Source organism: Apodemus sylvaticus, chromosome 23 (assembly GCF_947179515.1).
Source record: "Apodemus sylvaticus chromosome 23, mApoSyl1.1, whole genome shotgun sequence".
NCBI lineage: Eukaryota > Metazoa > Chordata > Mammalia > Rodentia > Muridae > Apodemus > Apodemus sylvaticus.
In genome coordinates, this window is record NC_067494.1 from 48,018,328 (window position 1) to 48,035,164 (window position 16,837).

The following is a 16,837-nucleotide window of genomic DNA, read 5'->3' on the forward strand; positions in this document are numbered from 1 at the left end:
TGACCATGGCAGTTATATTGATGAACTACAACCCAAATTCAACTCGCCTCTCCAAGAAATTGAATCTCAAGACAAGCCTTGTTATGGGGCTGGTTGAAGGTCAACAGCTTTACAAATATATCTAAATGTTTGGCCACCTAGAGAAGGACAAGGCCATGGACATATATATGGAAATAATAGCAACAATGTGTGACTATAATGGGCACAGTATAGTTCAAAGGGATCTAAAACCAGATAAAGTTTTCTTGGATGAGAATGGATAAGTCAAATTCATGGACTTTTTCCTTAGGACCCAAATTGAACCAGGCACATGCTGAAACAGAACTGTGTGGCTTACCCTTTTGTAAACCCTGAAATTTTTCTCCACAAATTCTATGATTGTTCAAAGACTGACATGTGGACATAAGAAGTAGGATTATATTTTATGGTAGTAGGAAAATTCCCATTTGACTCTGCTGTCTAACAGGAGCTGAGATAAGAGTTGTGCCAGGTGTGTACACAGCCCACTTGGGAGAGTCAGAGAGACTAGAGGATCTGCTTAGCATATTAATGACAGTCAACCCCACATATATTCTGAGAATGAGAGACTTGAGGAATCCTTGGTTCAAGGAAGACGACAAGGGAATCCAAAATCCCTATGAGGAACTAATCATGCTCATGCACACACTGCAATTATGGCCACAATGCAATATATTGTGTTCTGAGCCTAAGACATCAAAGATTGATTACCTCAATGAAAATATAAAGAGACCATAGCATCCTATAGCTTATTACAAGGGCAGGATCTCCAAGGGCCTGCCTGCACAACCAAGGCTCAGCCAGTGTGTCCTCTTATGGTGCCATTCCTTACCCTTGGAGTTACTGCTTCTTACCCTGTAGGACTACAAAGGAGTAGGAGCAGCCCACCTGAGCCACATGACTTTATCAACCTCATGGTTTACTGACTACCTATGTCCATACTGCTAATCTAAGAAGAGACAGAAGAGACACCGGCCTGGACCTCTCCTCTTCTGGACACTTCAGAAAGCACCCACAGTGGACAAAGCATACATGCATGCCAGGAATGTCTCCTGCACCCACTCAACAAGCAGTGTCAGTGACAAGAGAAGCAGCAATGAGAACACAGAAGACAACCTACTCCATGATATGCCTCAGCAGAGGTCAAGACTGTCCCCAGCAGGGGCCTCCACCAGAAGCTTTATGGATGGACCAAGAAATTAGGAAAATTACCTCAGCAGAAGCTGTTCTGCAGCTTTCCATCAAGAAACAAACCTCTTGTGTGGAAGATCAGAGTCACTCCCCAGAAATGAAGTACAAGGAGAGTGCGGAGAGAACAAAAAACAGGCACAGCCTAGGTACATTTGTGCTTTGTCCTACCATGTTTGGTCTGTGCTGGTTCCTCCTATGTTTCCGGTTTCTATTTCCCCCAAATTGTTTCATTCTTATGTTCTGTAAGACATCTCCCTCTTCTGGATTTCTCTTTTTCCCAGGAGCAACTCAATATCACTGATGTGTACACTGCTCTACAGACTTATCTTGTGGATGCTGTCCCTTCACCTGGACTGTATTACAATCTAAAATCAAGAGCTTCCACAAGGCAAGAACTGGAAGACTATGGACTCATTGCATCTTCCTGGTCTACTGGTGCTAGCACAAGAGGACATCAATCACATTAGCTGCATATCACATTCTTATATTTTCATAAATACCAGCACATTCCATTAAACTTCAAGATTAATAGGCAGCAATGTCATTGAAAAAGCGACAATGGAGATGGTGTGACAGTGGAGGTGCTGGGACAGTGTAGATTCTGCAACAGTGAAGGCACTGAGTTAGTGGATGTCCCGAGACATTACAGGTCCTGCAACCATGAGGTCCTGAGAAAATGGACTTGCTATCATAGTAGAGATGCTACAACAGTGGCTATCTTACAACAGGGGAGGTCTTAGGACAGTAGACTTGTAGGGACAGTGGAGGTCAGGTGACAGTAAAGGTTCTGTGAACTTGGAGGTCCTGCACCAATGGTAATACAGAGAAAGTAGACATCCTGCAACATTGGAGGACCTGCAATACTGGAGTTTCTGGTATAGTAGAGATGAGGCTGGGACAGTGGAGGTCCTGACAAGATGGAGAAGGTTCAACAGTGGAGGTACCACAAAGAGGTAGTCCTTGACAGTAGAGGTCCTGCACTATTGGAGTTCCTGAAAGAATGTAGGTCATGAGACAGTGGAAATAGGGCTGCTAAAGTGGAGATCCTACTCTAATGGAGGGGCTGCCACAGAAGAGGAACTGCAACAGTGGATGTCCTGAGACAGTGTAGGCACTGTGATAGTGGATATGCTTGGACAGTACAGGTCCTTCAAGGTTGGAGATCCTGAAACCATAGAGCAACAGTTGAGCTCCTGACAGTGTTATTGATCTGAAAATGGAGTTCTGGCAACAGCGGACTTCCTGTGCCAGTAGAGGTACTACAAATTGTAGTCCAAACACAGAGGAGAACCTGGGACAAATATGGGACTACCACAATAAATGTGCTTTGAGAGTGGGGTGCTGGGACACGGGAGTCTCTGAAACAATGAATGTCCTGTTATTGACATGAAAGTGCTTGTAAAGAAGAAGCAATGGTGTGTGTCAGCCAGTAATGACCATGGCAGTTATGTTTATGAACAACAACCCAAAATTTATCTCGCTTCTCCAAGAAATTGAGTCTCAGACAAGTCTTGGAGTGTATTGACCTTGTCATGGAGTGTATTGAAAGTCAAAAACTTTACAAATACATCTACATGTCTGGCCACCTAAAGGAGGACACAGCCAGGGAAGAGCAGCATTGAGCTCCCCTAATGGGGACAGTATAGTACAAAGTGACCTGAAACCAGATACTTTCTTGGACAGGAATGGAAAAGTAAAAATCATGGCTTTTTCCTTAGTGCCCAAGTGGAAACAGAGGAAAAGCTGAACCAGAACTGTGATGCTTATCTGTTTGGTTCCCCTGTGCAATCTCTAGGCAAACTTTATTATGGTCCAAAGTAGGACATATGGACTTTAAAAGTAGGCTTACATTTTATGGTGGGAGGAAATGTCCCATTTGACTTGGTTGTCACACAAGAGCTGTGAAGACACATTGTGGCAGGTGTGTATCCTGTCCACTATGGCTTGTCAGAAGAGCTAGAGGACATGCATAGCCTCTTAATGACAGTCAACCCCAGATATAGGCCAACAGTAATGGACATGAAGATGGACCACTGGTCCAAGGAAGACTGGAAGGCATTCCAGATTCCCTATGGTGAACTGATGGCCCAAGTCCAGACCCTCCAATTGTGAAAGCAATGGAGTATACTGGGTTTCGAGCCTAAGATATGAAATCTTTATGTCACAGAAAATGTGACTACACAATGGCTTCCTATTGCTTACTGAAAAGAAAGGATCTCCAGGAGCATGGCTGAACCATCCAGACTCAGCCAGTGATTCCCTGTATGACCTTATTCCTTACTCTTGATGATGCTGCTGCAACCCTCTAGGACTAAAGAGGAATTGAAGCAAGCCCACCCTCTGCATATTGGTCTGGTCATCCTCCAATAGTCTAGTGTATGCCTAAGGCAATGCGGTTTGTCAAAGAGGAGGCAGAAGAGACATTGAGACTGGACTTCTTTTCTTCAGGCCATTCCAGATGACACCCGCACTGGGCACAGCATACATACATGCCAGGAGTGTCTCTTGCATTCACTCAACAAGCAGCCTCAGTGAGAATAGAAGCAGAAATGAGAACACACAAGACAACCTACTCTCCCTCTGTGCCTCAGCAGAAGGCAAAACTAACTCCAGCAGTGGCCGAGCTGAGAGATTTCAAAGGACAGACCAAGAAATTAGGAAATACCATGATGAAGCTGTGTTGCTGCTCTCCATCAAGAAATCAACCACTCCTTGAGCAGAACTGTCAACTCTCAGAAATGAGGCACATGGAGAGCATCCAGAGATCAGCAGCAGGCACGGCCCAGGAAGGAACATTTGTGCTTTGTCCTTCCCAGTTTGCCTTGCGATGGTTTTTCCTCTGTCTCTGGTTTCCATTTCCGCAAAATCATTTCTGTCTTGCGTTCTGTAAGTACTTTTTGATTCTTGCTCCACCCCAAGATTTCTACAGAACTCTACAGAGTTGTCTTGCCCTTGCCATCCCTTCACCTGGACTGTATCACCCCCCTGAATGCAATACCTTCCACAAGGTGAGTACTTGAGGTTTACAGGCTTATGGAAACTTCCAGGGGCTACTGGTCCTAGCACATGTGGACATCAATCTCAAGAGCCACAGATCAAATTCTTATGTTTTCAAACTTAACATCACATTCCATTAAGCCTCGAGATTAATAACGAGCAATATCATAGAATGAGTGACAACAGAAATGCTATGATAGTGCAGGTCCTGGGATAATGCAGATCCTGCAACAGTAGAGGCACTGAGATAGTGGAGGTCCTCAATGAGTGTAGGTCCTGCAACATTGATGTCCATAGACAGAGGAGCTGCTATCACAATGGAGTTGCTATAACAGTGGACATCTTTTGATAGTGGAGCTCCTGGGACAACAGAGGTTCAACAACAGTAGAGGTTGTGCAACACAGGAGTTCCTACAATAGTGAAAGTCCTAAGACTGTGGTGGTACTGGTCCTGCCACATTGGAGGTCCTGATACAGTGGAGCTGAGGCTGGGACAGTGGAGGTCCAGCAGTGATGGAGGAGATGCAACAGTGGAAGTAGCGAAACAGTGGAAGTCCTAGAAAGTAGAGGAACTGCAACATTGGAATTCCTCCAATACTGGAGGTCCTGATACAGTGGAGATGAGGCTGGAACAGTGGAAGTCCTCTGCCAATGGAAGTTCTGCAACAGTGGAAGAACTGCATCAGTGTAGGTCCTGAGACAGTGGAGGCACTGTGAAAATGGACATGCTTGAACAGTACAGGTCCTTTGAGGGTGGTAGTCCTGAGACAGTAGTGGTCACGCAACAGTGGAGGTCCTCTGACAGTTGAGGGCGTGAGACAATGCAGTTGCTACAACATTGTAGGTACTGTGACAGTGGAAGTCCTGCATAAGAAGAGGAGCTGGGACAGTGAAGGGGCTGGGACAGTGGAGGTCCTGTGAGGATGGTAGAACTGCAACAGTGGAGGTCATGCAACAGTGGATGTCCTCAACAGTAGAGGCACTACAACACTGGAGCTCCTTTACTACTAGATGTCCTGAGACCGTGGAAATGAGGCTGGGACAGTGGAAGTCCTCTGCCAATGGAGGTTCTGCAACAGTGGAAGTACTGCATCAGTGTAGGTCCTGAGACAATGGAGCTCCTGAGACAATGTGGGTGCTGCAACATTGGAGGTACTACAACAGTGGAAGTCCTGCAAGAGTAGAGGCCCTGCCACATTGGAGTTCCTGAAATAGTGGAGATCCTGAGATAGTGGAGGTAATGTGATAGTGGAGGTGCCTGAAAAGTAGAGGTCTTTCCAGCTCTGAGGTCACGTGACTGTGGTACTCCTGAAGCCAGTGTAGGTCCTGCAACATTGGATATCCTGCAACAGAGGAGGTCGTGCCACAGAGGAGGTGCTGGGACAGTGAAGGTGATAGGACAGTGATGGTCCAGCGACATTTCAGCTGCTGAGACATTGGAGGTTCTGTTACAGTGGAAGCGCCATGCCAGGGAAATCCTGCAAAAAAAATCTACTCGCTGAGAGAATAAATGTCTGGTAACAGTACAGGTCATACAACAGTGGAGTCCCTTGTGAGAGTTGAGGTGCTTTGAGAGTGGATGTCCAACAACAGTGGATATCCTGTACCAACAGAGGAGCTGGAATATGGAGGTCCAGGACATGGGAGTTGTTGGGACAGCGGTAGTCATGTGGCAGTGGAGGTGCTGGGACAGTAGACGTCTGCAAATGTTGCTATCAAAGTGCTTGGGAAGAAGAACCAGTGTCCAGCCTGTAAAGACCATGGTAGATATAATGAGGCTAGTCAACATCCCAAAAGTCTTCTAACATTTGCAAGTAATTGAGTCTGAGGCAAGACTAAAACTACACCTTCTCATGGAGCATGTTGAAGGTTAACAGCTTTACAAACACATCTGAAAGTCTGGAAACCTAGAGGAGGGCAAGGCCAGGGAAATATTTCGGAAATATATAACAGCTTCAAGGTACTGTGTTGGGTACAATATAGTTCATAAGGAACTGCAATCAGATGAAATACTCTCTTGGATATGAATAGCAAAGTCAAAATCAGTGACTTTGTCCTTAGTACCCAAGTCGAACTTCAGAAAATGCTAGACCGACATTGTACACCCTTTTGGGGACCTTAGGAATAGACATATAATTTATGGTAGTAGGAAACTTACCATTTGATGATGTTAATACACAAAAGCTGAGAAGACAGGTTGCAGCCTGTGTGTAGCCTGTTCATTGTAGAATGTCAGAAGAGCTGGCAGACCTGCTTGGCCTCTTAATGACAGTCAACCCCAGCTATAGGCTGATCTTCACAAACAGGATTATGTACCAGTGGTTAAAGGAAGATTTGAAGTCATTCCTGAATCCCTAGGCAGAACTCATCTCTCTTATGCCCAAAACAGCAATTGTTGGTGCAATGCTATACATTGTGTTCATAGCCCAAGATAATATACATTCATTACATCAAGAAAGTCAAACCAGACTATGACCTCCTATGGCTCACTCCAAGTGTAGTCTCCCCAGCGGATGGTTCTAAGAACACTGGCTCAGCCAGTGAGTCCAGATGTGGTCTCATTCCCTACCCTTCAGGATGAAACTGTGTTCCCTCTAGGACTAAAGAAAAGTAGAAGCGAGCCCAACCTAGCTACATTGGTTTTGTCATCTTCCAATGTTCTTCTGTCTGCTTCCTGGGCCACAAGACTTGTCAAAGAGGAGGCAGAAGAGTCACAGGGCCTGGCTTTCTTCTCTTCAGGCCACTTTGGATGACACCCACCCTGGACAAAGGATACAAATATGCCAGGGGAGTCTGCAGGATTCACCCAACGAGCAGCCTCAGGGAAAAGAGCAGCAGCAATGAGAACTCAGAAAACAACCTATTCTCCCACTGTGCCTCAGCAGAGGGCAAGTCTGTCCCCAGCAGGGACAGCCACACAGGCTTTAAGGGATGGGTCAAGATAGTAGGAAATGCTCTAGTGAAGCTGTGTTCCCACTGTCCATTAAGAAAGAAACCTCACGTAGGGAAGAACAGAGTATCCTGCCAGAAATGAGGCCCAGGGAGAGCATTCAGGGAACCAGCACAAGCCTGGTAACTTTCTGATTTGTTTTACCCAGTTTGCTCTGTGCTGGATACGCCTTGGTCTCTTGGTTTGCATTTCCCCAAATTTGTATTATTTTTACATTGTGTGAGTACTTTATGATTCTTCCTCCACACCAAGCCTTCTCCCTCTTCTGGATTTCTCCTCTTCCCAGCAGAGAGTCAATATCACTGATGTACAACCTACTCCACAGACTTGTCTTGCTGATACCATCCCTTTACCTGCAATTTATCACCCTCTAAATACCACAGCTTCCACAAGGTAAGGACTAGAGGTCTATGGACTCACGAAATCTCCCAAGGACTCCTGTTGCTAGAACATGTGGCCATCAATCCCAGAAGCTGAAGAACAAATTCTTAACTTTTCAAAAGTAACATCACATTCCAGTAAGGTTCAAAATTAATAAGCACCAATGTCATCCGATACTTGACAGAGGAGTTGCCATGGCTGTGCAGGTCCTGGGACCGTGTAGGTCCTGCAACAGTGGAGGCAGTGAGATACTAGAGGTTGTGAGACAGTGGATGTCCTGCAACATTGAGGTCCTCAGACAGTGGAGTTACTCTGACAATGTAGTTGCTGCAATAGTGGATTTCCTCAAGCTGTGGAGGTGCTGGGACAGTAGATATGCAAGGACAGTGCAGATCCTGCTTCAGTAGAGGTGCTACAACACTGGGGCTCCTGTAACAGTGGAAGTCCAGCAACAGCAGAGGTGCTGCAACACAAGAGGTCCTGAGACACTGGTGACAAGGCTGGGACAGTGGAGGTCCTATGCCAAGGCAGGTGCTGCAACAGTGGAGGTATTGACACAGTGGAGGTCCTGAGACAGTGGACGACCTGTGAGAGTGAAGTTCTTGTGACACTGGAAGTCCTGCAGCATTGGAGGCCCTGGAACAGGGGAGGTTCTGCAATAGTGTAGGTGCTGCAACAGGGTTGGTCCTGAGACTTCGGATGCACTGGGATAGTGGATGTGCTTAAATGGTAGAGGTTTTTAAAGGGTGGAGGTCCTGTGACGGTGGCAGACCTGTGACAGTGTAGGTCCTGCAACATTGGAGGTTGCACCAGTTGTGATCTTGAGGCGGTGAAATTGCTCTGACAATGAAGGTCCTGCCACAGTGCAGGTCCTGCAAGAGTGGAGGTGTAGGGATAGTGAAGGCAATGGGACAGTGAAGGTCCTGAGGCAGTGGACAAGCTGAGACATTGGAGGTGTACACATTGTATAGTGCACTCTCTATGTCAGTAGAGGTCCTGCAACACTGAAGGTCCTTGAGACAGGTGAGGTGATGAACAGTGGAGGCCCTCACACTGCACATCCTTTGCCAGTGGAGGTCCTGTAAATTAGAATAGCTGTAACTGTGGAGGTCCTGCCACATTGGAGGCCCTGGGACAGGGGATGTGCTGAAACTTTGGTGCTCCTACAACTGTGGCTATGGTGAAATCTTGGAAATCCTCTGACATTGGAAGTTTTGCAAAAGTGGAGTTTCTAACACAGCAGAGATGCTGCGATGGTGGAGTTGCTCAGACAGTGGAGGTCCTGTGACACTGGGGATACTGGGACAGTTGAGGTGCTGAGACAGTGGTTGTTATGCAACATTTGAGGTGCTGAGAAGTGGAGATTCTAAGACAGAGGCACTCTTGTGAAAGTGGAGGTGGTGAGACAGCGAGGGCCTACATCTATGAAGGTCCTTCGATACAGGTGGTGCTGTGACAGGTGAGGTCTTGAGACTGTGGAGATCCTTTCACAGTGGAGTTCCTTTGACTCTGGTGGTCCTGAAAGATTGGAGAAGCTGGGACACTGAAGCTATGGCAACAATGAAAGTCCTTGACATTAGAGGTCCTGCAATATTGGAGTTCCTGCAGTAATGGAGGTCCTGAGACAGTGGAAATGAGGCTGCAACAGTGGAGGCCCTGCAACATGGGAGGTGCTGGAACAGCAGAAGTCCTGTCTCTGGAAGTATGTGAAAATGAAGGTGCTGAGACAGTAGAGGTCCTGGGAGAGTTGAGGTCTTGCAACACTTGAAGTCCTGCAGTATTGGAGGTCCCACAGTAATGGAAGTCCAGAGACAGTAGGAGTAAGGCTGGGACAGTGAATATCCTACAACAGTGGAAGTGCTGGGACAGTGGAGGTCCTTCAACAGGAGGTTTTGAAATAGTGGGCGTGATTGGACAGTGGAGGTCCTTCAACAGAGGAGGTGCTGGAACATTGTTGGTCCTCTGACAGTTTTCTTATTGTGCCAGTAGAGGTCCTCCAAAAATCTAACTGCTAACAGAGTAGGTTTCCTGTGAAGGTGGATGTTCGTGGACAGTAGAGGTCCCTGTGAGACCTGAAGTGCTGCAAATATGCAATTCCAGCAACAGTACATGTCCTGAGCCAGCAGAGGTCCTGTGCCAGAAAGTGTCCTGCAAATAGGAGATGCTGAGGCTGTGGAGGTCCTGCAACAGGGGAGGTTCTGCAACAGTAGAAATCTTTTTGACAGTTGAGATGCTTTCCTAGTGGATATCTTGCAACAGTAGATGTTCTGTGGCAGCAAAGTTCTTGCAAATTGGAGGTCCAGGCACAGGGTTGTTGCTGTGACAGCAGCCATCCTATGAAAGTGGAGGTGTTGGGACAGTGAAGGTACTGGGACAGGGACAAAAAAAATGAAGCACAGACTAAGGAATGGCCATCCGGGGACTGCCCCACTTGGTGACCCCTCCTGTCTGCAGCCACCAAATACAGACATTGCAGCTGCTGCCAAGAGGGGCTTGCTCACAGGAACCAGTGTGGATGCCCCTTGGGAGTTTCATCCAGCAACTGACAAATGCAGATGTGGATGCTTGAAGCCAACCATCAGACTGAGCCTCAGAGATCCAGGAGGGAAGGTGGCAGAAGGACGGGGGATTGGTGGTGGATCGTAACCCCATAGCAAGAAAAATGTCAGAACAGACCACCCAGAGCTCCCACCATAGAAGGAGTGTGCAGGGAGGGATCCATGGCTCCACATACACACAGCACAGAGGAGGGCCTTGTCTGTTATCAGTATCTCATTCTATACTAAGAATTCTGCATAATGTTTCCAAACACAGTTTAAATGCTTTTACACGTCTGTGCTCTCCAATCTGCCCTTATCTATGTAAACCAGTCAGTCCAGCCAGTTTGTTTTTTAAATAGTTCTCTCTGGTTCCCAGCCTTACAGTCTCAACCACACAGAAACCTATGCTCAGTTCTGGGGGCAGTGCAGAGAACAGTGTGAATTCTTAGTTTTCCTTGAGTCTGTAGCTCACCCCTGTGTAAGCCCAACTATGTCTGGTGGTGATGGGACAATGTCAGAAGTACTGAGATTTGTCTCTCAAGGTGAGATAAATTGGTCCTGAGTTGTGTGCTAAGGCACAGTCATAGGGTGAAGCTTCTGTATAGCTAAGCTGGGCCTTGAAGCAGGCAGAGCTATTCTGTCCTCATGGAACTTAGAACTTGTTGCCAAAAATGCTTCTTCCTTCAAAGCACACTTATGCAAACTGCAAAGATCCTAAACGCTGCCTGTGGCTCTCACCAGTGTTCCCCAGAGCATGCCCACAGCTCTCCTGTTGTATCAGGAAGCCAAGCCTTGTCTTTAATGCGGCTGCTCCTGCAGTCATCTGATCTCTCTGGACAAGAAGCTCTACCTGCTGCAAACTCACTGTTAAGAGGCACATCAGATCACCTTTTCTGGTTAAGATCACTTCTGTAGTGTCTTCGTAACTGGCAGACAGAAGCCTTTAGCAGCTGACCATTAGCCTGTGTGGCCTGAGCTCCCATGCCCTCCACCTCTAAGTTGTTTCCAGTACAGCACTGAGCCCTGGCTGGTCACAGACCACTTTCACTGAAACCTCTGTCTTCTAAGCCCTCAGTCTGCTGTGTTCAACAGGAGCTTCCTGTCCCTGCAGTGCACACTTGTCCTCTCCAACTTTTGCATGGATCTGATTTTAGATCATGTAAGGTTCAGAATCTCTGCTTGGCAGCCATTACCACTCATGGTATTTATATTTTTGTTCACTTTGTTGATCTATGTGTTCTGCTGTGTGCTCTAAGAGGGCAACGTCGAGGATTATGTCATTACTGTTGTTCACATCTGTACTAAAAGTGCTCACTCTGCAGATGTTCAGCAGAGCTGAGGGAGGTGACAGGTCAGGACACCCTGATTGCAGAAGCAGCAGCTGTGAGGTCAGAGACGCACCAAGTGGGAGTTGGAGGAAGGAACCTAAGGCGCGTTGGAAGAAAACAGTTCCAACTCCCCTAAGATCCTGAAAACAAGACAAACCGACTCTATCTCCATCCCGAGGGAGCTCAAGATCAGACTCACAACAGTGCTACCAAGACAACCCCAGGTCTCCTCGGTTCCCCATATCCCTGAGATCTCTGAGCAGCGGTTTCAAACTCCCTGGGCTCCCTTCACACTGAAGCGACCACAACCTCCTCCATTCTGAAAATCCCAGTAATAACGACTGGAGGGCGTGGCTAAATACTGGGGTTATAGTTCACTGGCTGTTCATGCGCATGCTCTGTGCCTACCAACAGCCGCTTTTGCCAGCCTAGCTTAGTGGCTCCTGGAACATTGGGCTTTGCTCCTCCCTTCTCAAGAACAACAGTGCCCCCATAGTGCTTGTACAACACAAGTCGCCTCACTGTGGCCTTGAATACACAGCTGAACTGGTGGCATCTCTTTCCTGGCCCGATCCCGATCCCGCCTCTTCCTCCTCCCCATGGTGGAATCCTTTCCCCTCTCCCATCTCAAGAGAGCCTACCATACCCAATGTCGTGTGGGGGTCTTCACTCAACCTCCACAGGCCCTGTGGTCATTTCTCACGCTGTTAACAGTTACACACTACCGTGGGCTGCTTCTGACTTCTGTTCCCCAACCTGCCCTGTATGTGATTGCCTGGGATCACAGGGTGAGCAGGGGCAGCACTGGCTGTATTCTGCTTAAACAGTGAAGGCAATGTCACGACAGGCACTTTGTTCCCAGTCCTGTGTGCAAACAGTAGAAAGATGTCAGATAGAAACACAATCCCATGTCACTTTAGGAGCAGAAAATTTCTTCTGCCATGTCCATCAAACTCCCCTCCCCCATCACGCTTATCACATATTCATAAATATTTGAACGTCTGAAATCACTTCATTACCTGCGAATGGACAGAGGAAATCTTAGGTAGGGCTCAAAGAAAGGCTAAATTCAGAGAGGATTAGCACAAAGGCCGCCATTAGAGGAAGAAGGAAACCACGAGCTGCGAGTGATCAGATAAAACCCAGCCCCAAGGCGGGCAGGGTCTCCATGGACCTTGCCAAGTCCCAGGGTTACAGCGATTCCAGGCTCAGTCATCAAGGACTGGGAGGCACAATTCTCCATTCCCTCTTTTACCCTGACCTTTCCAGTGACCATGACACTATAGGTTTGGTGTGCCTGGCAGGGGCAGGGGATGGCCTGCTTTGTAAGCAGTAGTTGGCTTTGGCCAAGGGATTCAGAAGGGATTTGCAGAGGGACATGCCATCTGAGGCTGGGCGTGGCTGACAAGGGGACTGTGGCAGCTTAAAAGTAGAAGCAGGAAGGTGTCCATAAGACTTCCTTGTGCTGGGGTACTTATCCTGACCTGCTGGGCTGTAGTCCTCCTCCTCCTCGTCTTCATCATTGAAAACATTAGATCATTACTAAAGATATATTGAACTGCTTGCAGTCAGTCAGCTGGCACTGTAAGACCTGGGTTTACAGCCTGGATCCACAAAGGACCAGCTAGCTATTCTTGTCTAAAAAAGGTTCTATATGTGCCATCACACTTGGTTAGAAAACAATGACAACTCATTGTTTGAACAGTGGAAAAGGATATTGAAAAATCCATTGGGTCCCAGAGAGCACAGAGCACCTGGTCCCAGGGAGCACAGAGCACCTGGTCCCAGGGAGCACAGTGCAACTGGTCCCAGGGAGCACAGAGCACCTGGTCCCAGGGAGCACAGAGCACCTGGTCCCAGGGAGCACAGTGCACCTGGTCCCAGAGAGCACAGAGCACCTGGTCCCAGGGAGCTTGTACCTTGGTGCAAGAGAGTGTACAGGAGAGAAGTCAACCCGGCTGCTGTACCTAAGGTAGGCCATCGACATTATTTTTGAGACAGACTCACTCAATGACGTGAAGCTGGCCAAGAATCTGGAGCTGGTTGACCAGAAGCTCCCAGGGATTTGATATGACAACCACATACTCTCAGATTAAAGGCATATGTAGAGAACTTGCTGTTTATTGATTGATTGATTGACTTTGGAATGAGTCCAAGAGATAGAATTAGGCCACATATTTGTAAGGCCACTGGCTGTGTGTCTCCTTAGTGTTGCTGTTTTGATCTTTATGATTTATTTGCATGGCTGCTTTGTTGACCCTAGGATTTATTTTCTCACATGATATTTTAGTGTTTTGATTATTTCCTAATGTATTTCATACTACTTCAGTCTATCTATTTTCAATGTATTTTGGTTTCCTATTTTTACCTTGTCATTGTTTCCTCGTTAATTCACGACATGTTGTCATTGGCTTATGCCCTTCAAGACACTTTGGCTTTTCCTGCAGGGAGAGCTTGAGATGTCTGTGGATGAGCCCACAGGATCTGTGAGCCTCTGTGGGAAGACATCTAGTGGTTCCTGGAGCAGCTGCAGCAGCCAGGACACATGGAACTACAGTGGAGGTGAGCTATAGGACCAGGGAGCAAAGACCCTGACCTGGCCAATGCTAATCTGAATCTCTGGCCACAGGCTGCAATGGTCACTCAGGGCTACACTGAAGGAAACTCAAGGACAAACAATGGGCCATTAATACTGTGTGTGGCCTTGTTCTCAGAGTCTTGTGCTGGTAAAAAACAGCTAGCCTTGGCCACTGAAGTTGAGTCCAGAGTCTATGGCTTTTTGGCCTTGGTTGTAGGTTTAATAGTCTGATCGTTTACTATCTTATTGTTTGTCATTGCTTAATTTTAATTTTCAATATTTCGCTCAGGGGAGGTGTGGTTTCATTGTGAAAGACTAGGTCCTAAAACAAAATGGAATATTCACTGAAGTGCTGGGAATTTATATTTGTTTTGTCTTTTACTAATGCTTTCGCCTCTCATTTTTTCATATGATTTTTTTCTTCAATCTACATCCAATCATAGTATTAATCAATTGTAACCCTCCCAATCACCGTTTTATGACTATGTTTTTTAGTTTCATCATCTGTATTTGGAATGTGTGTACTCTTGGGTTAATAGTTTGAGGTGCGTTATTTGGTTAGGATTTACTTACATTTTTTTACTTTAGCTTTTTCCCCATACATTTTTCATAATATTCATTCTATTTTTCTAGCCTTTACTTACCTTTATGTCAAGCACATTTTCTTTGTTTATTTTTAGGTAGCATGTGTACTAATTTTGGTTTCTGTTTTCTTACCTCTTTTTCATTACATTGATTCTATTCTTTTTATGTTATTTTTAGGTAGCATTAGTAGTGATTCAATACCTACACATAGTGAGGAGGAATTACCACCATTCAGCTTCGAGCCCCATATCTCTGAGGAGGAAGACTTCCACTCCCAATACAAAGTCTTGAGGACCATCAGGCAAGGGAGTAACGCCAAGGTCCTCCTGGCCCAACACCGGCTCACAGGCACACCTGTGGCCATCAAAGTTCTTGAAAAGGGCAAGCAGTGGTTCCAGTCAGCCATGATGGAGGCCAATATAATGAGAACACTCAACCATCCCAACATCATCTCACTTCTACAAGTGATTGAGACCAAAACAAGCATATACCTGGTAATGGAATTTGTTGAAGGACAACAACTCTACCAATACATCAAAAATTCTGGTCACATAGAGGAGGACAAGGCCCGGAAAATATTTAAGCAAGTGATATCTGCCGTGAGCTACTGCCATGAACATGGTATCGTGCACAGGGACCTGAAACCTGATAACATCCTGATCGATAACAATGGAAAAATCAAAATAATCGACTTTGGCCTTAGTACCAAAGTCAAACCTGGTCAAATGCTCAGTCAGCACTGTGGTTCCTACTCTTTTGGTGCCCCAGAATTCTTCCTCGGTAAAAGATACGATGGTACAAAAAGCGACACGTGAACCTTAGGCGTGGTCCTGTACTTCATGATTGTCGGGAAGGTGCCTTTTGATTCTGTGATCATCCACGAACTGCAAAGACAAGTTGTGGCAGGAGTATATCCTGCCCCCTGTGGGGTCTCACAAGAACTAGAGGACTTGCTTAGTCTATTACTGACCATCCACCCTACATATAGGCCCACACCCATGGAGGTGATGCTGCACCCCTGGTTTAAAGGGGACTGGAAGATGTTCCCAAATCCCTGTAAGGATCTAATCCCTGTCAGGGCAGACCCTACCATTGTCCAAGCCATGGAATATCTTGGCTTCCGAGCTCAAGACATTCTCGAGTCACTACGTAAACAGAAATATAACCAAGCCATGGCTTGCTATACTTTACTAAAAGGACAGGCTCTCCAGAGACATGTCTACTCAACAGTGACTCAGACAGTGAGTCCAGTGGCAGCCCCATTCCCGACCATTGAGGCTGCTGCTGCTTTTACTTTAGGGATGAAGACAAGCAGAAGTGCTCCTATACTTGGCCCACTGGTCTCACCATCCTACACTGGTCAAGAGTCTACCTATGGCCAGAAGGCTAGGCAAAGAGCAGGAAGAACATCCACTGGGCCTGGTTTTCTTCACTTGCGGCCACTCCAGTGGAAACCCACAGAGGACCAACAACATATATTTGCCATGAGTGTCCCCTGTATTAACACAACAACCACAATCACTGAAAACAGCAGCAATTCGATCCCAGAAGACAATCCCCTCTCCCACAGTGCCTCAGAGAATAAGCCCATCCCCAGCAGGGCCAGGGCCCAGCCCCGAGGCTTCAGGGGATGGGCCAAGAGGATACGAAATGCCATGAGGAGACTCTGTTGCTGCTTTACAGGAGGAAATCAATCTCGCCGCAGGCAGCACAGAGTCTCCCCCCAGAAATGAGGCCCATGGAGAAAATCCAGAGAAAAAGAAGCAGGCAGGGCCCAGGTACCTTTGTGCTTTGTCCTACCCACTTTTCTCTGTGCTGGTCCCTCCTCTGTCTTCATTTTCATTTTCATTTTGCCCACAATTCTTACCTTCTCATCTTCTCGAAGTACTTTAGAATTCATCAACCCCAAGTCTTCTCCCTATTCTGGGTTTCTCCTCTTGCCAGCATGGACTCAATATCAATGATTTTTAATCCACACAGCAGAATTGTTTTGCTGACCCCATTCCTTCTCCTGGAGTCCATCTTCCCTAAAGACAATAGTTCCCACAGGGTAAGGACTAGATGCATATGGGCTCAAGGACTCTTTCAGGGGCTACAGGCCCTAGCAATGTGCCAATTAATCACAAGAGCTGAAGAACAGATTCTTACATTTTCAAAAGTGACATCACATTCCAGTAAGCCTCAAATCTAATAACCAGCAATGTCATTGAATAAGTACAATAGCATAGTTTACTGATTATTGATAATGTTCCATGCATTCATAGTTTTT

At 46.7% G+C, this 16,837-nt stretch overlaps 1 long non-coding RNA gene and 1 pseudogene across 1 annotated transcript in view; both read left to right on the forward strand.

The window, feature by feature from the left end:
• The window catches only part of LOC127673638 (uncharacterized), a 200,407-nt gene that overhangs the window by 169,527 nt on the left and 14,043 nt on the right, over positions 1-16,837 (forward strand). The window lies entirely within an intron of this gene.
• On the forward strand, positions 13,861-16,328 carry LOC127673632 (sperm motility kinase Y-like; annotated as a pseudogene).